The sequence below is a fragment of the Bidens hawaiensis genome, unplaced genomic scaffold (genome assembly GCF_021521415.1).
Source record: "Bidens hawaiensis isolate Kalapana, Puna unplaced genomic scaffold, B.hawaiensis_p1.1 tig00037681_1, whole genome shotgun sequence".
Classification (NCBI taxonomy): domain Eukaryota; kingdom Viridiplantae; phylum Streptophyta; class Magnoliopsida; order Asterales; family Asteraceae; genus Bidens; species Bidens hawaiensis.
The window spans coordinates 39,726-67,227 of NW_027496592.1; the positions used below are offsets into that span (position 1 = coordinate 39,726).

Consider the following 27,502-nt stretch of genomic DNA (forward strand, 5'->3'; position numbering starts at 1 on the left):
TTCCACGCCATGGAGATCTCAGAGGTCGAATCTTAGATGAAGCTCATAAGTCAAGATATTCGATTCATCCAGGAGCTACTAAGATGTACCAAGATTTGAAAAGAGATTATTGGTGGCCGGGAATGAAGAATGATGTAGTAAATTATGTCAGTAAGTGCTTAACTTGTTTACAAGTCAAGGAAGAGCATCAGAAGCCTTATGAGAAGATGCAACCTTTGGAGATACCAGAATGGAAATGGGAACACATCACCATGGATTTGATAATTAAGCTACCTCGTACATCTAAGCATCATGATACCATCTGGGTGGTTGTGGACCGTTTGACCAAGAGTGCTCACTTTCTGCCTATACGAGAGGCTATCTCGTCAGAAACGTTAGCAACTTTGTTCATTAAGGAGGTTGTATCCAAGCATGGAGTACCGTTATCGATTGTTTCTGATAGAGATACTCGTTTTACTCCGAGGTTTTGGAAGAAGTTCCATGAAGTCATGGGAACAAGATTGAACATCAGTACGGCGTATCATCCTCAAACAGATGGATAGTCTGAAAGGACGATCCAAACCCTTGAGGATATGCTATGTGCTTGTGTTTTAGACTTTGGTGGAAGTTGGGATGATCATCTGCATCTAGCAGTATTCTCCTACAACAACAATTACCATTTAAGTATTGGTATGCCACCATTCGAGATGTTATATGGAAGACGTTGTAGAACTCCGGTATGTTGGGGAGAGATTGGTCAAAAGGAGATGGGGAGTTTGGAAGTTGTTTAAGAAACTTCTTCGAAGTTTGATCAGGTTAAGGCAAGAATGAAAGCTGCTCAAGACAGACAGAAGTCATATGCTGACAAGCGGCGACGACCGATTGAGTTTAACGTTGGTGACAATGTGATGCTCAAGATATCGCCTTGGAAAGGAATTATTCGTTTTAGGAAGAAGAGAAAGTTGAGTCCGAGGTACATTGGACCGTTCAAGATTTTGGATCGAGTAGGTGAAGTGGCTTACAAGCTAGATTTGCCTGAAGAGTTAGAATGAATTCATTCGACCTTCCATGTTTCTCATCTGAGAAAATGTATGGCTGATGACACGTCGCACGTGCCATTAATGGACATTGAGGTTGATAAACAGTTGAATTACATTGAGCAACCAATAGAGATAGTTGATCGCAAGGAAAAGCAACTCCGACACAAGGTTATACCTCTAGTGAAAGTGACATGGAAGCATCGCAAAGGATCGGACGCTACATGGGAAGCCGAGGAAGAGATGCGCAAGTTTTATCCAGATTTGTTTATGTAATAGTTAGGTTTCGGGGACGAAACCTCTTTAAGGAGGGAAGACTTGTAACATCCCGTTTTCTAATTTCGGTTAATAAACGAAAGTATGAGTTATTATGAGTCGGGCTAGTGTTGGGTTAAATGGAATTGGGTTAGAGGAAAAGGGGAAAGACCATGGGCTAAGCCCCATGATCCATAAATATATAAACCTTTAATCACCCATTAATCATTCATTTCACACATATTCCATACACCACCAAACCACACACTTAGCTCTCTCTCATCTTGCTCTCTCTCCCTCTACGCCGAAATCACCAAGGAAACCAATCCCGATCCAAGGTAATGATAGTATGATATTGTATGATGTTAAACCCGTTAGATATAGTTGCGAAACGACGAGCCGACACCGTTAAACCGTTTAAGTCACGAGATCCGGGTGGAATTGGGTATAAACCGAACCTATGATGAGCTTAGGGGTCACCCTAGCTCAGATCTGGATCGAACGGGACGAAAAACGGTGAAAAACGAGTTAAAACTCGTTTTTCCGGCGAATCCGCGGTTTTCCGGCAGCTTTCCGGCGGCGGCGCCGGAAAAGTTAATACAAGGTTAGAATGTCAGGGAATGTTCTGACATTCCCTGACCTAACCCTAGTTCGCTAAGGGGTAACTAACGAATTAGAAGTAATTCGCTAGCTGATTCGTCTAAGGGAATATAACGAACTAGCTTCAGTTCGTTAAGGGGAAAGATAGCGAATTACCCTTGATTCGCTATAGTTAAAAGATAACGAATTGGAACGTCCAATTCGTTACATAGACTGGTTCTCTATGGACTGATTCGTTAAGGGTCCAGTTCGTTAGAGGGTTCAATTCGGAACAAGAACCAGTTTGTCATGACAAGTCAATTCGTTAAGGATAACTAACGAATAAGAAGTTTAACAGAATGATAGAATGGTCCCTGGACTTAGTAAGGATGATTTAATTACAAAGAAGCCCTTGAACTTTTAAGTAGCAAGTTAATTAACGATTCAAAAGGTTAATGGAAAATGTGATAAGACAGTTAATAGAAATAAAATTTTTCCAAGCTGACCTGGCAGCTTGACCCCAGCCAGGGGCTCTGCCCCTTGAACCCTGCTAGGGGCTGCCGCCCCTAGACCCTGCTGCCAAGGGCACTGCCCCCGGACCCCCGTTCGTTGAGGGTTATAAGTAGACTAGAAATACGATATGGATAGTGATAGTAATTAATACGCGTAATTGTTATACAATTAGTCGTGCTCAGCTAAGGAAAGGATTAACTATAAACGGTGAACGTAATCTCGTTCAGGTGAGTTTCTTGCCCCACTTCCTTGTTATGTTTTCGTGGCTGTGTGCATACTCAATGTGATAGTTAATACACTTACCTTAAGTGGTAAGTGTATACCTTGTATGATTTGTGTATGATGATTGCTTGACGGTGCGTGAACGATGTTCGGATATTGCATGTACCGTCAGGTGGTAGTTAAAGATATGATTGATATGTATGGTGTAAGATATGATGTATGTATGAATATATATGATGTATGCATAACGTATGTATGATATGTTGATGGTACGTGAACGCTCTTCGGAGATTACACGTATCGTCAAGGAAGGTATGTAAGAACATGTATGGTACAGTGGCATGAAACAAAGGTATCAGACCCTAATAATATCTATGATGGGAGGGACCAGACCCTAATAATATCTGTGATGGGAGGGATCAGACCCTAATAATATCTGTGATGGCAGGGACCAGACCCTAATAATATCTATGATGTTGAGGACCAGACCCTTTATAATATCTGTGATGTTAGGGACCAGACCCTTATAATATCTGTGAGGTTATAGGGCGGGAGGCTCTTTAAATAGGATGGATAGTTATATATGAAGAGTAGGTATGATTAATGTACACTCCTTCGTGCACGTGTGCAAGTATGAGGACAGATTGTATGTTGTATGATTAACTAGAACTCACTCAGCGTAGCTGACTTTTAGTATGCACGCAGGTGAGTAGATTGAGGCAGCTTGTATAAGAGGAAGCACATTGAATGAACTTGAAGAATCTGGCATCTCAAGAAGTGTTATGTTATGATAATTAAAAGACAAGTTTTATGTTTAAATAATTTGAATGCTCGTTAAGACAAGGATTGATGGTCATGTAATGTAATGGTTGAATGTTTTATAATATTCCGCGAAAGTTTTAATTAACTCTGATATTATGAACTGTGTTTATGAGTAAATCCAACGTCCAAAGTAGGGCACGGGTAACGGGGCCTTACATGAGTTTTTCAGAAAATACTTTTTGCCACCATTTGGGCCTTATGTTTCATAATGTCACATTTCTCATTATGCTTCTGCACAAAGGCTCATTTGTATCTAACATATTTTACAACCATTAGTTATAAGGACCAATTGCCCAAAACTTCTAGATTCGTGAGAGATTTCATTTTTTGCCTCACTTGTGTCGTTTTCTTTTTATTCATTTCAAATTTCATTTATCAACATAACTTAATCTTGATCCTCATTTTTTTTTCATTATTTCAGCGCTATATAAAATTATCAACAACATCGAGTTAATAGTCGGTTTCACGTATTTTCAGACATGATATAATCTATTGAGATCTCTTTATTCAGGTACCTTAGGTTCTTCTTGAACCATAAGTCTAATGTCTCTTCGGGAGACCCTTTTACTATACCTCGACTTTACCATTTTCATTACCTGCTCCATTTTTGAGGATTTTTATTATGGAAACTGAATCGTCTACCATGCTTTAGGCGTGGCATAGACTTATCACCAATATATTGTTGTCCTTCAAGGACACTAATCTTAACCGGAGCACTAGTAGTTGGTATATGCGACTTGGCTAGTCACTTTGTTTAGGTCAATAAATGAGTCTGATAATTAATTCATATATTTTTGTTAATGAATTATCTTTTGAACTTCTTGTTCACAATTTTTTAGCTTGAGGATCAATATGACATGATGATAATTCATTGCAGCTTTTCTCTCTCTCTCTTTTTTTTTTTTTTATTTTCCACTGCTTCTTATCTCCCCCTCATGTTGGAAATATTATTTTCTTAAAGTAAAAATCAATAAATTGATTCGTAAACGAATACCACGTTAATGACTCTAAATACATAGTTATGAATACTTTTCTACATCCAACATATATTCACAACTTCCTTTGAGGTCTCATCTTTGTGTGTGTGGTGGATCAATTTTAATACATACCGCACACCAAAAATCACATGGAAAAGCTTTGGATTCTGACCTAAAGCCAGCTGTAACGGGGAGGAAGAATTATAATTTATTGGCCTGATGTGAATTAATACCAAAATTTAAAAACACTTGTTCCAACATACACATATGAACTTTTTCTCTCATGATTATTGGATTTGCAGTCAATCGGAGATGTTTGTTCATCGTCTTCGACAAAAGCAGTTTTTTGCAACCACATTCGTCACATTTAGTTCAATACTTATTCCAATAATCATTAGTGATACGAGAACTAAGATCACCGCATTTATCAAAATAGTATATAAGAATGTGCTTGCTATCAGCTAAGTCATAAGTCACGCAAACTTCAGGTTGCGAATTTGATAACCATTTAGATGATGCATTGATTTAAAAAAAAACACTAAATGGTATCATGTCCATATATACATATCCTTTTTTCATTTTCATAGTATAATAAAAAATTACACCCAACTTTGTTGGTTAATAATTAACTTCCCCTTGAGAGCACAAATTGTGTTTAATTACCATGAAGAATTTTCCGGTTCTTCAATATTTTCTCATCATCAGTGACTCGGAATGGTCTAACCAGTCAATCCAATATATTTAACAATCACGATCCATAAATTTCCGGTTTATGATCATACATGTTTTAGTTTCACTTATGTTTGTTTAATAGACGACGAAAATATGAGGGAATAATATATCATCATTTCAAACATTCATGTTAGATTATGTTTCTCGTATTTTATTCCCATATAATTACTCCCTTAGAGTGCCACTTCTTGTGGTCAATTTTTAATATTAACATGGTTTATCTCATTATCAATGTGAGAGTCATTACAATTTCCTCATTTACCATGATCATGACCTTTATATCGATCATTGTATAATCATCACATTATTAACATAGTTATTCTCATTATTTACATGGACATCATAACAACTTTTTCAATTAACATGATTATGGACTTTACACTAAATCATTATATCATGTCACATTTACTTTAAGGAATGGATTAATAACAAAACAAATTTCATGGTGACATTATCACAATTTCTTTAGTTATGATCATGATCTTTACATCGATCATTATATCACCATATCTCATTCACTATAGGGAATGGATGGAATTAAACCACACAACTTTCATGGTGGTCATTTCAAACCTATGATACACTTGTAATAATATTGTTACTTCATGAGCATATATGACGTGTGGCAAATGAATAACTATTGTATTCAACATTTTAGTATAAATAACCTTCTCATCAAATAAATATCGATTGAGAAGTAATTGTCAGAGTAATGCTCATTTTATAACCTTCTATAAGATTTAGAGAGAGTATGACATAATAAGTGTCATATTATAAGTGAACTTTACCACAACTCAAATGTGTGCATAATTTACTTTTTTATGAAAATAACAATAATGCACAACTTTGGACTTTTAGTTGTTTAATTAAAGCCAATTATATAAATATTTTATGGCATCTAGAAGATATACACCACAAAGTAAAATAATGAAATTAAAAAAAAATCAAACATCATTTGTAAAATTATGAGGCATTATTCTCTAAATTTAAGTTTCTTTATTTTTCAATTAAGATATTCCATGAAAATCCTTAATGCATGGCATATGCTAACTAATACCTCATTATATAATGATGATAATGTCTTACAAACAAGAGATTTGTAGTCATGTAATAATCATCATAATACTTTAAATTCATAAAAGCCAACAATAAGTGCTTGTAAGATTAAATAAATTTTCATAATCAAAAGCGTACAACTTACCATTAAATTTCTTATATCATGTTACTATGTGGTAGCCATATAATTCAAGTAAACAACTTTTTATCCATTATTAGAGTGAATCATGTGCTTTATATGAAAATAATTGACCAAAGGGATAAATAACACTTATTAAGATAACACTTAAAAGAATATAATAGCACCAAAAAATATCAAGCCGAAAAATAAATAAATTGTCTTAAAGTCTTAAAGTATCATGAAATAAGCTTCTTCGTAACAAATAATATATTAAAATATCATTAATGTTGATCCATATCAAACCATAAAATGAACAAATGAATGGTCATCTTGACAAATCATAAAATAAGTTGTGTTACAAATAATGAATTAAATAGCATAAATGCTGTTGAAAACCCATTATCATTTATTGTTGTTAAAATTTATAAATTTAATAACATCCATTCAAGGCTAATTAATATATCAATTCAAGACCTATTATATTGCTTCTATAAAATTAATCAAACAAAGTAACACAATACTTTATTCATCTAGATATTAACTAATCAAGTTATAATATTTTATATATAACTATTGAACAAACACCATAAGTATATCATTTTTATATATAGCTATACAACAACTATGATATAAATAATCTTAACAATCATCTTACAATGCTCATGTCATATCATTTTTATATATAGCTATACAACAACTATGATATAAATAATCTTAACAATCATCTTACAATGCTCATGTCATATAATGAGGTTATGAATCATATATTTAATTCATATGTGTTTCTAAGCACAAAAGTGACATCATTTACAAATATCATAGCAAACATTAGGCAATTTTCAATATTCTAACATGTCACTTTTGTAAAGTTGTAAAGTAGAAAGGATTCGTTAGTTATACCCATATTCTTTTTATAACAAATAACAATAATATATATATAAATATAATAGTTATGACCAAGATTATTTTACAAGAAGATCACTGTCATAACACTAATGTATATTAAAATTATTTTAAGTTTAACTAATAGTTGAAGAACGCTATGATGGGTTTAAAAAAAACTTGTATCATTACTCAATGCACTCTCGTAAGTTATATGTTGTCAAGTAAATTGAATTAAAGTTATATTAACTAAAACCAAGTATTAAAACTTAAGAATTGAATAGCCCGACATTAAATAAAGATTTGAATGTTTTAGGTAAAAAAGTTGATGAAAAAAACGTCAAAATGGAAAAATATGATTTCTCTCATAGTTCAAAAGCAAAAGAGAACTCAAATTTAAATATTCGGGTATTAACTTAAAAGAATTTGCCTGTAAAATAATAATCACTAAAATTTATTTTAATAATAAAAGTAATTCATCTGATCTAATAAAATGTATGATAAAATAATAGGGGCAAATAAAACTAAACATATTTTGTTATAGAGTATGAAAGCAAGATCATTGATTAATAGTCTCGACATAACCAAAGTTGTATGAATTACAATATGGATTAAGTTTAAAAGAATGAAGACAAAATTAAAGAGGCTTATCTTATGATTATATCATCCAACTCCAAAAGCAATATCATGCTGATAACGTGTTGTGAAACAACGACCTATTAACATTATAGTGTAAGGCCTCGTTACCGGGGGGGCTCACATCTGACGTTGGATTTACTCATAAACACTGTTTTGTTAATTCAAACTTTACGCGGAATATAAAACTTTCATAACATTACAGTAATAATTCATAACCTGTATTAAAACATTCATCTTGTCTTTCAAATCAAAACATTAATTATGAAACATAACAAGTCTTCAGATGCCAGACTCTTATTCTTCTGTCATGTGTCCCGCTCATGCCAGCTGTCTCATCCTACTTACCTGCGTGCATACTAAAAGTCAGCTACGCTGAGTGAGTTCTAGTTAATCATACATCATACACTACGTACACTTACCTTACATTATGCATCCGAAGGTTCATAATAATTACTTACTAATTTACTTTCATTACATAATTTCATACATACTTTCATACTGTATTAGTTTCATAATATATGGTTACTATCATTTTCTATCTCAAATATTATTAGGGTATGATCCCTCTTTCATTGTCTATCTCATATATTATTAGGATTTGATCCCTTTCTTGTCTATCTCATATATTATTAGGGTCTGATCCCTTTCTTGTCTATCTCAGATATTATTAGGGTCTGATCCCTTTCTTGTCTATCTCAGATATTATTAGGGTCTGATCCCTCTTTTCTTCTCTATCTCAGATATTATTAGAATCTGATCTCTTTCTTCTTTATCTCAGATATTATTAGGGTCTGATCCCTTATTTTTTCATCTTCGTACATACTGTCTTTACATACTCGTAACATATATATACTTTTCTTTAATCATTTATACATACTCATGTGTTGTACATATATCTATCATACACATTTATTTTTCATATAAATACCTCCCTTATCAATACGTGCAATATCCGAAGATCGTTCACGTACCGACAAGCTTTCCTTCACATTCATAACATAATAACTATCGCATAAATTATACATGGCATACACTTACCATTTAATGTAAGTGTATTAACTATCACATCAAGTATGCACACAGCCCCGAAAACATAACAAGGAAATGGGCCTAGAAACTCACCTGAACTCGGTTACGTTCACCGTTTATGATTATTCCTTTCTTGAGCTGTGCACGACTAACTGTATACCAATTACACGTATCAATTTAACTATCATTACTCATATCGTGTTTTTAGTTTAACTATTACCCTCAACTAACAGGGGTCTGGGGGCAGCGCCCCTGGCACCGGGGTTCTAGGGACGGCGTCCCCTAGCGGGGTCTAAGGGGCAGAGCCCCTGGCTGGGGTTAAGCTGCCAAGTTAGCTTGGAAATATTTTATTTTCATTAACTGTCTTAACACATTTTCCATTAGGATTTCATGATAATGTTTTATTGTTAACCTCTAAATCCTTTAAGGTATCTTCTATAAATTAATAAGGTTCAAGGGCTATTTTGCATTTAAATCATTCTTTTTCTAAGTCCAGGGACGATTCTATCATTTTGTTTAACTTCTAGTTTGTTACTTGGTTCTTAACGAATTTGGTTCATAACGAATGACCCATTCGTTACTTTATAACGAATTGACCATTATAACCAACTAGTCCTTTGACGAATTGGACCCTATAGCGAACTGGTCCTTTGACGAAGTGAACCTTATAAAGAACTTGTCCTTGACGAATTGGACCCTTCTGTAACAAATTGAACCTTCTAGTTCGTTATCTCCTTTTAACGAATGCTCATAATGAATTGGGGCTAATTCGTTATCTTTTCCTTAACGAATCTGGATACGAACTAAGGCTAGTTCGTTAAGCTTCTTTTAACGAAATATCTGACGAATTGCCTCTAGTACGTTAACTCTCCATTAACGAATTAGGGTTAGGTCAGAGAATGTCAGAAACATTCTCTGACATATCAACCTCATACCCACCGCCTTTCCGGCGCCGTCGTCTTCGAAAAAACCGCGGCTTCACCGGAAAAACGAGATTTGACTCGTTTTTCACCGTTTTTCGTCCCGTTCGATCCAGATCTGAGCTAGGGTGACCCCTAGGCTCATCTTATGCTCGGTTCATACCCAATTCCACCCGGATATCGCGACTTTAACAGTTTAAAGGTGTCGGCTCGTCGTTTCGTGACTAAATCTAACGGGTTGAGTTCATACAATATCATACTATCATTACCTTGGATCGGGATCAGTTTTCCTTCTTGGTTCGGCTAGAGAAAAGAGAGAAACTAGAGAGAGAGCTTAAGTGTGTGTTTTGGGTGGTGTATGGAATATGTGTAAATGAATGAATTAATTAGTAATTAAGGTTTATATATTATGGATCATGGGCTTAAGCCCATGGTCTTTCCTTCTTAATCTAAGTCCATAACCCATAGCCAATTGACCCAACACTAGCCCGACTCATAATAACTCATGTTTTCATTTTATTAACCGAAACGAGAAAACGGGATGTTACATATAGGAAATGCATATAATCATAAAATAGAGAGAAAATAAGACTCATTCATTGAAAGGTGTGCATAATACAATAACAAGAGGCACTATTTATAGGGTATGGATGGCAATGAAACCCGAAACCCGACATAAATGGGACGGGTAATACCCGACCCATTAGGGTTTGGGATTATTTTTGAAATTTTTCGCGGGTTTGGGATTTCTAATATACCCGATTACCAGACCCGATTACTCGATAACATAAACCCATTTACCCGATTATATACCCGACGTACCCGATATAGCTTATTATATTATATACTAGTTTGATCATCCCGTGTTACGGGGGTTTATTCAAGTTTTTGTTTTAATCGTTTTGCTATTTTATGATGATTTATTTTATTTTTTAACGTAGTTTAGTTTTAATTTAATACATATATATATTAGTTTGTTATTATATTTTTTAACGTTTGAGTTTTTTCAATTGAGATGTGTAGGTTTTTTAAATTTTTAACGATCAAACATAAATGGACACGAGCATGTTGATCTTTTTAAATGAACAAATATGAACACAAATATTCACTACTAGAAAAAGGGTCTTCAATGACACGCATTGCTTGTCATTAAAAGACCCTTATGACACGCAAATGTGTGTCATTGAAGCCCCTGTCATAAATTGGATATGACACGCTTTCCGTTGTGTCGTATTTAATGACACACTTTAACGACACACATTTATGACACTCGTTTTTGACATGCATTTATGACGCGTTTTTAAAATGCTTTCCATGTATGCATGTCATCTTATAACTTTTAATTTTTAAAATTTTTTTTGTTGTGCATAATTAATAATATTTAAATTAATAATTTAAAATATAGCAGCAAAATGCTTTCCATTTCCAAAATAAACATCCTACATCAAAAGATTACATATAATCCCTAAGTTAACAAAAGTATCGGTTAATATTTAGTATAATACATATCCCTAACGAAATATAAATTGGGTCGTATACACCTACCAATCTTCTCGAACCGCATCGAAATCTGCCTCCGTGTATTCGTGTTTGCCTCCCAAAACCTAAGTTGAAAATTATACAAAAAATACGTTAAGTCCAAAAGTTATGATCGAACACCCCTTTGTAAAAAACGCTTTCGATGTATATATATTTTTCTTTGTAGCTATGTATCCCCCAACCTAAGTTGAAGCAAAAACTTAATATGGTAAAAACCATGAACACCCCTAAACTCTATCATCTGAATTGAAAGAACAAATGACCAATTTGCCCTCCACAATAAAATAGAAAAATAATAAAATAAATAAATTTCACTTACAAGCAATACAAGTAGGGGTGCAAACGAGCCGAGCCGAGCCCGAGCTCGACTAGGCTCGAGCTCGGCTCGTTTAACTTACACCGAGCTTGAGCTTGAGCTCGAGCTCGGCTCGTTTCGAGCTCTATTTTCGAAGCTCGAGCTCGGCTCGTGAATACATTTTGAAGCTCGAGCTTGGCTCGGGCTCAGCTCGTTTACTAATTATCAATTGTTTTTTTATAATTATAATTATTTATATATTTTTCACTATTATAATATTATGTATAAATAATATATATTATTTAGTTATATTTATTTTTTTTCATAACATTATATATATATATTAATAATTATTTAATATATATTTTAAATGAGCTTATTTTTAGGCTCGAGCTCGGGAACGGGCTCGGGCTCGATTAAATTTAAAAACTTTTGTTCTGCGTTTTTCATCTGATGAGTTTTAAAAACTTTATACAAATGATAGCATTTTGCTTTTTCACTTTTAACATGTATACATAATGTGTTTTAAGTTCATCAGATAAGATGTCAGTAATAAAAGTTTAACTGCAGATCTGCTACAACTTTACTTTTTTACTTTTAACATGTATTGCAACTATTCATTTATAAATCACTTTTACTTTTAACATGTATTGCAACTATTCAGTTATAAATCTCTAACTGCTAGTGTTCATGAACATACAAAACTGCTATCTTACCAGTGTTTTCAGGTCTGTTCGGGCCACCTCGGATTTTTAGGGTCAGTTTTCCGGTTTTTTTCGGTCCAGACCGAAATTTGTGCACCCCTAATATATCATATTTAATTGACCTGCGCTGCTGACTAAAATAGAAAAACTTACAATTCTATCAACAATTTCCTGGACATTTGAGTCGAAACCTCCTGTTTTCCGTTCTCTTGCCTTTTTCCACAACAAAGATCTATCAATCTCGTCTTCCTTCATTCCGGTTTCTTGCATCAAATGTATTAATGCCTACTTCCCACAAGAGTTTTAGATCTTCTATCAATGGAGCCAAGTAGACATCAATATTGTTACCAGGTTGGTTTGGCCCTGATATCAATAGAGTCAACATCATGAATTGTCTTGACATACACAAATAAGAGGGTAGATTTTACGTTATTAGAATAACGGGCCAACAACTCTATGTGGAACTTAATGACTTGTGAGGATTAATACCATCAGCTGACAAGGCTAATCTAATATTTCGATCTTCTTTTCCGAATTCTTTCCATGTGTAGTCAACAAGCTTCCAAGCAGGGGAATCACGAGGCTGAGTTAGCTTACCATTATTAACTCGACCACATGCATGCCAAGTAAAGTCATGTGCGATCTCGGGTGATGAAAACATTCTTTGAAATCTAGGGATGGGAGGAAAATACCACAAAACTTTTGAAGGAACGTTTATGGTATTATTCTTCCAACGGGATGCGCCACAAGTTGGACAATGAGAAGCATCCTTATGTTCTTTCCAGAATAGAACACAATCATTTTCACAAGCATGAGTCTTTTCATATTGGAGACCTACTCCTTATAGCAACTTCTTGGCCTCATATATTGAGCTAGGGATTGTATTATCTAATGGTAACACATCTATTAAGGCATCCAACAACGCATCAAAGATAGAATCAGACCAGCCATATTGGCCCTTTAAATGTTGGAACTTCAATAACCCACTAAGTGCATTATACTTTGAACCTGGATAAAGTGGCTTATCACATTCTTCAAGAAGTGATTTCAATGAATCAGGTTCTTGGTCCATATATGCAAAGGCAACATGTAGCATTTCCGTTGTATAATTATAGTCACTTGTATAATTATAATCAAAATCGGAGACCTAGATTTATTTTGAAATTTCTCTCCATGGAAAGACCAAACCTTGTAATTTTTGTTGAAACCATTGGCAAACAGATGATAACAGACATCAACAACAGAGTGGTGACACAAATTGATACATTTTACACAAGGACATGGTATCACATTTGATATGGGATTATTGTTTTGAGATAACTTTAAAAAGGCATCCACACCTTCCTTGTACGCATTTGATAATCTATCAGACGAAATCCATGATTTATCGATGCCCATTTGTTTCTATATTGACACCATAACATAAAACAAAATCAAAATTTATATCTAAGTAGTTGTATTATTATTTTGTTTAGTTAAGTAGTTGTATTATTATTGTTGTTGTTGTTGTTGTTGTTGTTCTTGTTATGGTGTTGTTGGTAAAAGAATTGTTAATAGAGCTCTAGCTCGACTAGGCTTGAGCTATTTTACTAAAGCTCGAGCTCGACTCACGGGTTATTTTTTCAAGATCTTGCTCGTGTCATTTGTTATATAGTAATTAATTTATATACATTTTTTTATTAATATTAAAACACATTGCTCTTTAAGGCTCGACGAGCTTCCCATTTAGCTCAGGCTCGATAAGTAAATAAGCTTTTTATCTCTAAGCTCTAACCTTATACTATATTTCTTCCGTACAATATAATACTAGTCAGGTGCCCGCGCTATGCAGTGGAGTATGTGCGCAAACCCGATGACGGTGCGTTCGTAACTCGAAATTGGGCACGTAACTCGTGCAAAGCCTGTACGTGTGTAACTAACAGTTGAACACACATAACCGGCACCTGAATGCATGTTACATGCATTAAAATACTTAGCCGACATCATTTGTGTAACTCACGTTGATTACGTGTGCGTTACGTGGTGTTGGGCGCTTACCAAGGTTGGGTTATGCTCGTTAAGTGGTGTTGTACACATGTTTATTGGGTATGGTACGTGTAAACAATGTCATCACGGAACTGATGCCTAAAATGTACAACAATTTCAAATAAATCGATTTTCAAACCAACCCGTTTTAACCCGAAACCCATCTGGACCAGACACCGTTTAATTCGAAACCCTTTCGACCCGATACCCTTTTTACATGACCCCTTTCAACCTGAACTCATCCCGACCCGAACCAAATTAACCAGCTTTTGTATTGACATGTTCCGACTCTAATTCATTTTGACCCATGATTCGAACCGCCTGACCTGACCCATTGTTACAAACCAATAATCACGTAAATGTTAATTTTTTTTAAATTAATAAACTCTAGCAATATCATACTCAAATTAAAGAGAATAAATTGTTCATTTTTATTGAATAATTTTCTTAAAAAAATATTAACATGTGAAAAAGTTATGAACGTTTAAAGTCGTGGAGGTAGTTTGTTTTAAATAAGGGGTAGATTTGTAAGTATTCTATAAATTAACATAATTTTATTATAGTTAGAGGACTAAATTTGAAACAATTATGTAAGAAACTAAAGTAACTGTACATGTTCATGATGTGCTATAAAGACAACATTACCCTTAAAATTTCTTAAATATATGCATAGCATGTTGTACAATAAGCAACAAGTTAGGTACCTCTTAAAATTTAAGAGGTCCCTAACTCATACTTTATATATAGTAGAGATACGTTTCAAAATTCAACATTTGGAGTAACCCGTTATTATATAACGGTTCAACTATGTTTCAAAATTAGGATATTTCACTGTCAATTGTAACCCTAAGACCAAAAATTCATATGAACTATCAATTATGCTTTAGAATTCAACATTTATAAAACTAAAAAAATGATGTTTCAGAAATAACTTAACACTCTGTTACTAAACCCTAGCCAATTAATGGTAGAATAAGGTAAAATTGAAGAAATCTACCTCAAAGAAGATGAAATTCTTCAATAATTCCTTCAATAAACTCAAACTTTTGCTTCAATTCTTCAAAAAATCGGGCAGAAGGTCGTGGTGGTGGCCAGCGTTCGTTAATAGTGGTGTTCATGGTGATGGCCGGCGTTCCTGGCCGGCGTTAGTGTGGTGGCTGGCATTGGATCATGGTGGTGTGTAAGGCCCCGTTACTGGTTCCCTACTTTTGACGTTGGATTTACTCATAAACACAGTTCTAAATATCAGAGTTAATTAAAACATTCACGGAATATTAAAATCTTTCATAAACATTAAAATTAAATTCATAACTTGTTCTTTACGAACATGTTGTCTTTTAAATCAAAACATTAATTAAAAACGTCTTAGGTCTTCAGATGCTAGATTCTTTATTCTTCTGCCATGTGCCCCCACTCAAGCCAGCTGTCTAATTCTACTCACCTGCGTGCATACTAAAAGTCAGCTACGCTGAGTGAGTTCTAGTTAATCATACCACATATAACATATTCATAACTACATACTTTATACTTTCATACTTGCATAACCATACCTTACTTTTTAAAGAGCATTACGCCCTATAACCTTCGCATATATTATTAGGGTATGCAACCCTTTATCCTTACCTTACATTTCATTGTCATATCCATATATTTAATACCATACATATCATAGTCGTACATACTTCCTTATTCACAAACACATATCATACATACTATACTATACTTGCCTTAACAATACGTGCAATACCCGAAGGTCGTTCACGTACTGTCAAGCATACATACATGACTATCACAAACGTCATTAAGACATACACTTATTATTTAAGGTAAGTGTATTAACATTCACATCGAATATGCACAAAGCCCCGAAAACATAATAAGGACATTGGGCTAGAAACTCACCTGAATGCGGTTACGTTCACCGTTTATGGTTATCCCTTTCTTGAGCTGTGCACGACTAACTTTATAACAATTACATGTATCAATTTAACTGTCACTACCCATATCGTGTTTCTAGTTTAATTATTGCCTTCAACGAATGGGGGTCCGGGGGCAGCGCCCCTGGCAGCGGGGTTCTAGGGGCGGCAGCCCCTAGTGGGGTCCAAGGGCAGAGCCCCTGGCTAGGGTTAAGCTTCCAGGTCAGCATGAAAAAAAATTATTTTCATTAACTGTCTTAACACATTTTCCATTAACATTTTAAGTTATTTTCTAAGTTGGGCATAGTTGCTAAGCCTAAGATAATGGGCCAGTTTGCTTTATATTAGATATGGGTTTAGCCCAACTGTTCATTATGGTATCTGGGCCCAACTGGATTTAGGACCAAAACCCAACAGAATGGGGTGGGCGAAAACACGGCCGAGAACCCCTGTTGACCGAAATCCCAGGTTTGACCGAGAACTCGTGTTTGACCGAGATCCCTACTTGGCCGAGAACGTGGACCGAAATCACAAACTTGACCGAAAACCCTTGTTACGAGTAGGTTGGCCGAGAAAGTGGCCGAGAACCCTCAGTCCGATGTTTTCAGCTCATCAGTCTATCTTCTCGTTTTTTTCCTTAGTCTAGTTGGTTGCTACAGGTCCATATCAAGGGTTTTAACCACTTTTCATCATCGTTCTCAACCGTTTAACCGCCCAATATCATCCCACTATCAAGATTTACCCGTTCCTAGCATAAAGCTTGAACCTTTATCATAAAAACGTTCTTAAAGCTAGACCTAGGGTTTCCTTCATGAACCGTATCTAGCCATGGGTATATTACATCCATTTTTAGTCATCAAGTTGTTAACTTTATGTTTTATCTAGACCCGATCTAGTCTATGTTCAAGTTTCATGGCTATCCGTTCATAAAAACGTAAGCTTTAAGATCAAGAACATACCTTTAATCGTTTGCTAGGTCACGGCTAGCTTGGTTATGAGCTTGGATCTTGTGACTAGCTCGAATATAGAGGATAGATCGAAGATCTTGGCTCGTTTGATCTTGGATTTCACTTTCTATCTTGCGGCCGAAAAAGGAAAGGGGTAGTGTGTGTTATGGAGGTGTAGGGAGAATAAGATGGATAAGTTGGATAAAAATGGAAAGATTTAGGGTTTAAGGGGTATTTATACTCCCTTAAGCCCATGGACCTTAGGCCCATCTTTCCTTTTTAGTCCATGATTAATTCATCTAATTAGCTTACTTATCTCACCATCCTCTATTATTATTTTATTTACCATCTTAAGTAAACTTGTCTATCAAAGAGATAATATATAAAATATTATTTATTAAAATTTTGGGACGTTACATGGTGGACGGAATTCGTTCGTGGTAGTGGTGGCCGTTTATGCGTCTGGTGTGTATGTGTAGTATGTGTATGTTAAGGTTTATGACGTTATGTATGTTAAGGTTTATTGGTCTGATCTAGTACTATTAATTTTATTATTATTATTTTATTGGTCAAACTTGGTCAAAGGTTTTTGACACACATATATTGGCGCGAGAATAAGCTTTTATTTATACTGAAATATGATGACACACACATTTTTATTTTGCAATTTATGACATTTTTAACGAAACACAAAAACGAGTGTCATAAATCTTCAATTTTACAAAATTTTAGACATTGTTTTAATGACTTGCATCAATGCGCGTTATAAATCGACGCGTGTCATTATGCGGATGTCATTGAAGCCCTTTTTTCTAGTAGTGATTTGTCTAATGAAAAATGGGATGTTAATGCAGTTGACAATGGTGGGTAGTATCGGAAGTTAACCGGCGATGAAGATGATAGACCAGCAACAGAGAATATGTAAAGAAGATAAATTAAATTAGAGTTTAAATGAAAGTGTTTACCAATAAATGAGATCTTATAACCAATTTGAGGGCTATTAGGGTTTGGTAAGACCCATAACCCGTGTAAATTATTCTTTGATGATTAAGGGGTTATTTCACAAATAAATGAGATGTTATAACCCGTTTAGGAGTTATCCGGGTTTGGTGAGACCCATGACCCACAAAAATTATAGTTTGATTATGAAAGAGTTTCATAAATATATGAGATGTTATAACCCATTTAAAGACTATCCGGGTTTGGTAAGACCCATACACGTGAATTTGGGTCAAATGCATGAGAATCCTCCATTTAGAAATCAAGCAATCTGGTGGCTCTATCTCTAGAGAATGAGGGAACAACCTGAGAGCGACACATAGGATTCCATGGTATGCAATTATATAGATAGTTAGATATACTATATTCAAAATATATTATTTGTCGGAACTTGATTATGTCAATTATTTGAGACATTTTATCTTTATAGTGACCATCTTTGTAATCGATTAGTTGTATTTTGTCAAAGCCCGGTAGAAACATAGCGGGTTTTGAGCCGGGTATACTCGATGGACATTTTATTAAAACCCGATAAAAAATCTGAAACCCGATGGGAAAACCCGAAACCCGACTGGTAATCACCCGATTAAAACCCGATGGGTTTGAGACGGACTTTCATAACCAGGTATGGGTTTGAGAATACCTAAACCCGATCCAAATTCGACCTATTGCCAGAGGTTATAAATGTGAAGAGTTACTAATTTATGGTGTATTCGTAACAAACATAATTCTTTTTTTTTTCTTTTTCACGATTTTCCCTTTTTATAAACAAAAGTTAAAAACCCACGTATATCCAAATTAATTATACAAATTAATATCACACACTCACACTTGTTTAGTTGTTTTCAATTTTTCATTTACAAGAAGTCAACAAATTCATTAATGCGTTTGCATGTCCATTCTGATTTCAGCATTGATCCAAGTCACATTAACTCTCACCCTACAATTACAATTACAATTACAATTACAATTACAATTACAATTACAATTACAATTACAATTACAAATACATATACATGCATATAGCAAACCAAATTAGTGCACTCCAAACACAAACACAAACACAAACATAAACACAATACGATGATCACCTCAGAGCTTGTTTTCATCCCATCTCCCCGAGTTCCACACCTACCTCACTTCGTTGAGCTTGCAAAGGTTCTCCTCCAACGTGACCAACGACTCTCCGCAACAATAATCATAATGCAACTCCCCGAATGCATCGGATCAGACTACAACATGTCGTCTACTGATCCTCATCTCCGCTTCACCCACATCCCATGCGATGACGCCACTACGGATCTCATCACGCCCCAAACCTTCACATGGGACATCCTCCAACACCACAAGCCTCGTATCAGAGACATTGTCCGAGGCATCATCGCCGAGTCAGACTCCGTTCGACTTGCTGGCTTCGTTGCGGAAATGTATTGCATTGACGTAATTGACGTGGCCAAGGAGTTTGGTGTACCAACGTACACTTATTTCTTGTCACCCGCAGCCTCGCTTGGGCTCATGTTTTACCTTCAGGACAAACGAGACAATGAGGGCTATGATGCTTTGATGCACTTGGAAATTAACTCGGCCCAACCGTTGACCGTTCCGGGTTTAGTCAGCCCTGTGATGGTTAATAAGGTCTTACCCGATATAGCGTTTCATAAGGAAGAAGGTTGGTCGAAACTGTATCTCGACCTTGCGAAAAGGTACTGCGAGTCGAATGGTTTAATAGTAAATACATTTCATGATCTGGAAAGCCATGGATTGGAGTCCCTTCGCAGCAGCATTAGCCCACCGGTGTTTTCGGTGGGACCGATACTAGACTTGGTGAAGAAGAAGAAATTTAGTGACGAGGATGAGGAGATTATGAGGTGGGGACCCTTAACGAGAAGCAAGTGAAGGAGATGGCGGTTGGCATTGAACGGAGTGCCCACAGGTTTCTTTGGGCACTCCGTCGTCCACCGCCAAAAGGAAAGATGGAGTATCCGAAAACATATGAAAACTTGGAAGAGGTCCTTCCCGAGGGCTTCCTTGAACGCACATCGAGTGTGGGGAAGGTGGTTGGGTGGGTCTCGCAGATGGCAGTGTTGTCCCACCCATCGGTTGGTGGGTTCGTGTCACACTATGGATGGAACTCAACGTTGGAGAGTATATGGTGCGGGGTGCGGATGGCAACATGGCCAGTATACTTAAAAGAAAAGCTGAATGCTTATCTACTAGGGGTGGAACTGGGATTGGCGACGGAGATTAAAATGCAGGATACGAGTACACGTACTGTGACGGCAGAAGAGATTGAAGAGGGGATTAGGAAGCTGATGGGTGATGTCGAGATGAGAAAGAAGGTGAAGGACATGAAAGAGAAGTGTAGAGCTGCAGTTGTTGAGGGTGGATCTTCTTATGCGTCTGTTGGAAACTTAATCGATCATCTACTTAATAGTATTTAAGACCATTGTAAGCTTTGCGTTTTTTTAATAAATGTTTGGGATTTGAGTTTGTTACTAAGGTTTTTTTCTTATCTTTTTTCAAAATGGTCTTCTTACCTTTGTTATTAAAATACAAAAATAATAGATCACTAAAAGAAACTGAAGACTTAATCTTGATTTATTAAATGATTAAAGTTTGAGGTTTGTTTTGTTAAGTTTTATATTAATATTTTTTTAGTATGGTAAGAATAGTATGGATTATTCTAGAATAAGTTTGTCTTGTTTTCCAAGTTAGGTTTGTTTTGGATAACTAAGTTTAGTAGGTTTATAAATATGGTCTAGATTATTAGTTATATTATAGAGAGTCAGAAGGAGTCTCTTCTCTTTGTATGTTCGTGAAGTTATGTTCATTTCTTAAGTTTGTTTGATTATATGAAAAGAGTCGAGGGTTGTCACCCCAACATATTGTGTTTGTTTGTTTGATAAATTCGTTTGAACTGATTATTTGATCCGTCTGGGCCAACAATTGGTATCAAAGCTGGACTACAGCTCTTGAAGATTAGAAACGTGAAGATAGAAAAGAGAAGATAGAGCCGCCACCCATAACCTTGGTAACCACAAACACATATTGAATTAATATCAAGAGTGAATTTTGACTTTGTTAGAATAACCATAACTACATAACTACGTTGGTTTTTTTGGTTCATACGAGATTAAAAAACATCTGCTTATTTTGGGTTGTTTTTAATTTGAGTTTAATCATCGAGTCATGGCCGATGATAAACGAGAAGAAGCAGGGAGCTCAGGGACAACGAAAGAACCGATATGTGGTTTTGTTTTGCAATCACCGAAGTTAACTTCGACCAATTACGCATCATGGTCGGTTATGGTGAAGATTATTTTGGGTGCGAATGGTTTGCATGATGCGATTGATAGAGAAAAGGGGACTAAAACTGAAGAAATAAAGAAGTTTATGGCCTTGGATGCTATCTTTTAAACCCTACCTGAAGATGTGATGCTTCAGATGTCCAAGTGTTCATAATCGAAAGATGTTTGGGAAGCGTTAAGAGTTCGTTATCTTGGTGCAGAAAAAACTCAAAAAGCTCGTGTTCAAATGCTAAGAAGCGAGTTAGATGGATTAAAGATGGGGGAGATAGAAAGTATTCATGATTATGCAGTGAAGTTGGGTGGAGTACAGTCAAAGTACAAGAAATTAGGAGCGGTACTTGAAGAAGAGGTTTAGGTAAGAAAGTTCTTGAACTCTATGCCAGATAAATATTTACATGTTGTTTATTCGATGGAGCTACCTGCGGACATCGAAACAATGACGTTTGAAGATGTGGTTGGACGTTTAAAGGCATGTGGAGAAAGAAACAAGTTCAAGAATGTGAATGGAAGTCCATCCCAAAGTCAGCTCATGTTCACCCAAACTGAAAAGAAAGTTGAAAACTACCACGGACATGGTAGAGGCCATGGAAGATACAACGGACGAGGAAGAGGGAATCAAAGATGGAATAGTGAACGTAAGAATGATGAACGGGGTGAATATCGGAAAAAGGACCTTAAAGAATGGGAAGATAGAAGGAAGTATGTAACGATGTAACATGCTACAGCTTTGATAAGATTGGGCACTACTTGAATGAATGTAAAGTACCAAGCAAAGGGAACGATGAAGTGAATTTGATAAAGAAAGAAGATGATGTTGATCCATCTTTGTTCATGACAGTTTGTTCAATAAAGACAGTAAGTTTAAATGAAGAAAGAGTTATCCCTGGTGTGTTTGAAAATGATGAAAAGAATGAAGGAACGTGATACTTAGACAATGGTGCAAGTCATCATGTGTCTAGAAAGAAAGAGTTTTTTACTACCTTGGATGAACAAGTTTCGGGTCAAGTGAAGTTTGGTGATGGATCTGAGATCGAAATCAAAGGTAAAGGTAATGTGACTATGGTAAGTAAGACTGGTGAAAATAAGACGTTTTGTGATGTTTTTAATATGCCTAAGTTAAAGACCAATCTTCTTAGCTTGGGTCAGTTGGATGAAGAAGGATGTAAGACTGAAATAGCCAATGGGATATTGAGGCTATATGATCAGAAATGAAGATTGTTGATGAAGGTTCAGAGAAATCTGAATAGGACGTGCAACATCAAGCTTCAGGTATGTTGTAATCCTAACAAATTTGAAGATGAAAAGACTGATATTTACGATGTGAAACCGATTATGAAAGTGAAGGTAAATGATTTGTTGGGAGTTTGTGAAAGTATTGGTCAAGAACGAGTTGATGAAAAGAAGCGAGTTGAGAAAGAAAATAGCAACATAGCTTCAAAGTTAAGCACTGAAGGAACGAATGCTCAGTTTGAAGAATCGATGAAGCAAATATGATATTGTCAGTTGAAAAAGAGGAACAAATGCCAGAAGAAATACAATTTAAGATTAAGGGGCTGAATGAAGACTTAATCTTGTTTTGTTCAGTGATTAAAGTTCGGGGTTTGTTTTGTTAAGTTTTATATTAATATTTGTTTAGTATGGTAAGAATATTATGGATTATTCTAGAATAAGTTTGTCTTGTTTTTCAAGTTAGGTTTGTTTTGGATAACAAATTTAGTAGGTCTAGAAATATGGTCCAGATTATTAGTTTTACTAGAGAGAGTCACAAGGAGTCTCTTCTGCTTGTATGTTCGTGAAGTTATATTCGTTTATTAAGTTTGATTATATGAAAAGAGTTGGTGGTTGTCACCCCAACGTCTTGTGTATGTTTGTTTGATAAGTTTGTTTGATCTGATTATTTGATCTGTTTGGGCCAACATATACAAGCAACTCTAGTGAACTACTACGAAACGTAGCCGTCATTGTAGATGTGATTTTAGTAACAAAGCGGCACATACAAATATGTGTTGTAAATTTGTAATAGAGTGGTATGCACAATTCGAATGAAGAAACCTTAACTACGTGTTACTCTTCTTATCATGGCCTACTTAGATTATCCATAAGGCTCATATAACCGATATACCAGTAGTAAGAGATATAAGTTATCAATTAGATGACTATAGTTAATTATTTGTGTTTATAAAGTTAATAAAAGAATATATTATAAGTAATTTCTCAAATAATATGAGCTGATTGGAGTTTATTTTGGTGAAAAAAGTGGCTTGTCTGATTTATTAGAGTGATAGGAGCAGTCATTCCATCTCTAACTATCCTTAACGTTTTTTCTTTTTCACGTTGCGTAACGTCATTGTGCTCCTAAACCATTCTTCAACCCTAGAAATGTCATTATCACCTCAAACCATATTTCAACCTTTAATTTTAGAGAGAGAGAGAAAGAAACAAAGAGGGAGAGAGGGGAACGAGAAAAGCGCCATGTACTCCCAGTGGCAGGAATGATTTTTTTGAGGCCGAGACACCCAAGTGCCTTTGGGATGACCACTCTGTCCCAGCTTACAGCACGAATCTTGACCATGTGACAACATGTTCACAAATCTATGCAAGACTTGAATATTAATATGAACTATTAATACACCCTCCGTTCAAAATAGGAAGAAACTGTTCATTACATTTATTTAATCATATTTTCCATCTACGTTGCTATTTAATTTAAAGTATTAACTACTAATATAAGAATTTACATATGTTTAATCATACTTTCTATGTGCAAAATTTTTCTAAGGATTATTTTTACTAATTTATTTTAACTTATGGTTTTTAAAAAGAAACAACCAAAAATAATAATGTTATGTGTTTTTAACTGATTTAACTATTATTTAAAGTAATTTGATACATAAACACACTACCTTTAATCGAACACATTATGATCATAATTGGTTTTGCCCTTATTTATTTTGCTATGACCGGCTAATAGCCTACCCAATGTGACATGGTACCTTAGCTAACACAAACCGAAACCACCCGTTTTAGGAGACTCGATCCAAAATTAGTAATGTAGTTGGTCTTCAAAGCTAAAAACGGGTGACCAAATTGTATAACCATGTTTACGTGAACCCATCGATTTTTTAAACTTTATGTAGATGTGATATATAAAAAATTTTGAGTGAGCAAATAAGATTTTTAAAAGTGAACCCATGATAAACAATTCAAGGTATAGTGGTAAAGTCATTTTTTCTTAAACCTTCATCTTGTAAAGTCTTGAGTTCGATTCTTTCGAAGCCTAATTTTAGGTATTTTTTAAAAATAAACATAGTTGTGTAACTTGTGATATTAGTTGGTGTTTAAAGTCTGAAAAAAGATAATGATATTCACACATCACGCCATCATAACTTGTAACTTGTGCTTAAATATGTTCGATATTCTTGTTATAATAATGTTCACCAAAGATAAACAAATGGAACTTGGAGATACATGGCATACAATTTTGCATATTATTTACATCTGATGAAAAACATCTCGGGGATTACTAATATATTGTCTCGAGATTTTCAAAGAAAGGATCAAGATATAGTGAATGCGGTTGAGTTGATTAATGCAATGAAGCAACAACTGCAAACGTTTTTCTTGAAGAATTTGATTCACTTTTGAAATTGTTGACAATAAAGAATAACACGTTACCCAAATAAAGATAATAAAAGAATGAACATCACCAACTGTCATTATTATGAGGTTGAAAATCTCAACATGTGTTAAGTATGCATATACAAGAACTTTGCAACCATTTTAATGCGGTAACCACCGAATTGCTTATGTGTATTGCTAGTCTGAGCCTGGATGATACAATTAGTGCATTTGGTTTTCAAAAGATATTAAGGTTGGCCGAGCTATATTCGTATGATTTTGGTGATGAGAAAGATAAGAGCTTATGAATGAGCTCGGAAACTATATTATTATGTGAGGACTAGAGGAAATGAAATGTTTGCCAACGTGAATGGTATATCTAATCTTAAATAAAAGATGGCGGAAACAAAAGAAACATGTTGGATATATGTTGGCCTATCATATGTTGAAGTTGACGTTAATTCTATTTGTTGCAAAGACAAGGCGTGTGAAGACGAATTTGCATGCGTGATCAGATATTTGATTATTACATGAATAATTATTGCATTTGTTACATCAAAAGAGAGCTTCTTGCCAATGTTTCGATTGAAGATGCCATTAATCAATTTTCAATATATGAAAACTCGTAAAGAATAACTTTGTGTGTTTCCATATTTCTAATGATCACGTAATATTATTATGTGTTTTCTAGTTATCATATTTCTTTGTTATGATATCATAATTTACCTATTAACCTGCATTATGTAGTTCAAATTAACCTTTAAGCAATATTAAGTAGTTTTTTTTCTTTTAAACATAGGTTGCGCATCTAATATCTATGATAGCTAAAATATGTCCTCATAACTTGTTTTCTGGACATAGACTTTATTTTTCAGTTAACTTAATCTCTTAATAGACGTAATTGGCAGAGCCATGTTTTCCTTTACGGGTTCGGTATATTTCAGTGCTTAAATTTGTTACTATTTAGTGACAAAGTTTTCGGGTTGCGTCAGGTTCAGGTTTCTTTTTATAGATCGTCAATAACCCCCCGATCCCGGTGCCTTACATTTCATGTCGGATTTACTCATGAACTCAGTTCTAAATCTTAGAGTTAATTATCGCGGAAATGTTAACTTCAACCATTTGTTACAAAACATACAAACTTGTCTTTAAAACGTATCATAATACATCATCATTAAAACATCATTTATTTCGTCTTCAAATGCCAGTCGTTTAATCCTTGCCATGTGCCGTCATCATGCTAGCTCCTTATACATATTCACCTGCGTGCATACTAAAAGTCAGCTACGCTGAGTGAGTTATAGTTAATCAGGCAACTTACCATACAACCATTACATGCATTTATATATATACATATGTGTCCGGAAACACATAGTCGTTCACCTAACCTGCTAACCTCTTTATTGCCCCTACATCTTAGCCACTTAATTACAGAAGCATATTGAGGCTTGCCCTCCCACATACATACGTATTGCCACTTATTTAACGAAGGAACATAGAGGCTTGCCCTCCCACGTACCATTGTTGTGCCACTTTATAACGAAGACACGTATAGGCTTATCTTACCACGTATTATCGTCATGCCACTTACACCTTTAACAACTTGTTACCACTTCTACCACACTCTAACTCGACTTGCCTACAACACACTTCCTATCATTACATCTGTTACATAATAAACAAGTTACAACATAACATTCATACACACTGCTTATTACCTGGCAATCATTCTCTTTGGCGATGCGTGCAATATCCGAAGATCGTTCACGCACCGACAACATTACTTTCCCTATCGATGCGTGCAATATCCGAAGATCGTTCATGCACTGATAGTCATCCATTCACAAAATATATAAATATGTCACATCAAACATTATAGCATACATTATAGTTCACATCGAGTATGCACATAGCCCCGAAAACAAACACGGAAGTGGGGCTAGAAACTCACCTGAATGTGGTTATGTTCACCGTTTATAGCTATTCCTTTCTTTAGATGTATGCGACTAACTGTATAACAATTACACGTATCAATTATCTATCGCTACCCATATCGTGTTTTTAGTTTAATTATAACCCTCAACAAACGGGCAGCGAGGTCTAGGGGCGGCAACCCCTAGTAGGGTCCAAGGGGCAGAGACCCTGGCTAGGGTCGAGCTGCCAGGTCAGCTTGGAAAAATTTTATTTCCGTTAAATGTCGTAACACATTTTTCACTAGAAATTTTTATTTATTATTTTATTTTCTAACTCAAAAGCTCAAGGGATTCTTTGTAATTAATCCATTTTATTAAGTCCATGGACCTTTATGTCATTATTTCAAAGTCTACTTCGTTATCCAGTTCGTTAACGAAGGAGGCTCCTTCGTTATTTCTTAACGAATTGGCTTAT

At 35.2% G+C, this 27,502-nt stretch overlaps 1 pseudogene across 1 annotated transcript; it reads left to right on the forward strand.

Annotated features, from left to right (window-relative positions):
- The first annotated feature begins 19,252 nt into the window (after window positions 1–19,252).
- On the forward strand, window positions 19,253–26,139 carry LOC143589639 (UDP-glycosyltransferase 71E1 pseudogene; annotated as a pseudogene). The gene is made up of 2 exons (XR_013145319.1): window positions 19,253–20,662; window positions 26,090–26,139. The product of XR_013145319.1 is annotated as a UDP-glycosyltransferase 71E1 pseudogene (transcript).
- The last annotated feature ends 1,363 nt before the right edge of the window (window positions 26,140–27,502 follow it).